The sequence below is a fragment of the Triticum aestivum genome, chromosome 1A, assembly GCF_018294505.1.
Source record: "Triticum aestivum cultivar Chinese Spring chromosome 1A, IWGSC CS RefSeq v2.1, whole genome shotgun sequence".
NCBI lineage: Eukaryota > Viridiplantae > Streptophyta > Magnoliopsida > Poales > Poaceae > Triticum > Triticum aestivum.
The window spans coordinates 531,833,125-531,834,126 of NC_057794.1; the positions used below are offsets into that span (position 1 = coordinate 531,833,125).

At 57.7% G+C, this 1,002-nt stretch overlaps 1 protein-coding gene across 1 annotated transcript in view; it reads left to right on the top strand.

Moving 5' to 3' along the window:
• The first annotated feature begins 287 nt into the window (after positions 1-287).
• LOC123063392 (fibroblast growth factor receptor 4) overlaps positions 288-1,002 on the top strand; it is a 4,644-nt gene continuing 3,929 nt past the window's right edge. The window contains exon 1 of the mRNA XM_044487164.1: positions 288-537. The gene's annotated coding sequence lies outside the window, so the exon portion shown is untranslated. The remainder of the gene's footprint in view (positions 538-1,002) is intronic.

Genomic DNA, 1,002 nt, shown 5'->3' on the forward strand with positions numbered 1-1,002 from the left:
CACCCGCCCCAGTCCACGCTCGCCGACGTCCACGTAACAACAACAACTCACTCAACGGGGACTTGATAGGAGGAAGAAGAGAAGAACCAACACCACGCACGCCACATCACCCCGCACCCAACCCAAGTCGCCTTCATTCATTCAGAAAAGAAAAAGGAAAGGAGCTCCGATAACAACGCTAGCTAGCGCGGAACATCTCCCATCGCAAGCGAACAAGGCCCGCCCCAAATAATTCTGTCGAGTGGGAGTAAAGATTGCATTTTTCTCTAGTTGTAGTAGACGACCTCCCACTCACGCAGCCCGTCGTCGTCCGTCCTCCTCCTCGTCGCGGCCCTCCCCCTCCGCACCGTACAGTTTCCAAGTGTACCCTCTCGTACCCCGTACTTGTCTGCCTTCCCGGCCACATCCGGACCAGAGCTCCAGGTTTCCACGCGCGACCCCCGACACTGACCACCGCGACGACGGACGGACGGACGGACGACGACGGACGGCGACGGAGGAGGCGTAGAAGCTCTTCTCCTGTCTCCTCTCCATACGGTACGCGCTCGTCCTTCTCCTGCAGCTCTTCGCCGCGCCCACGCGGGCCTCGCCTTTCCCGTGCGCGCGCGTGCGACCCTCTTAACATTCTTTCCCCCCGCTTTTCACGCCGCTTTTCCTCGGCTCCGCGTGATCCCGATTCGGCCCGACCGTCGCCTCCGCCAATCCGCTGCCTCCGGCGGCCGTTTCATTCGCTTTCGCCGGGTTTAGATTCGATCTGGGCGCGCGCGTCTTCCCATGGAAAAAAATTCTATGAGACCAGGTCTCACGGATTAGCAGGTGAGACCCATCCTGATGGATGACACGTGTCATTCACAAATCACAAAGCATCCACCCCACCCCCCACCTGAAATCAGGGGGGGAGAGATTAGATGCTTTGTGATTTGTGAATGCCACATGTCATTCATCAGGGCGGGTCTCACCTGATTTATATGAGACCTGGTCTCATATAATTTTTTTCCTCTT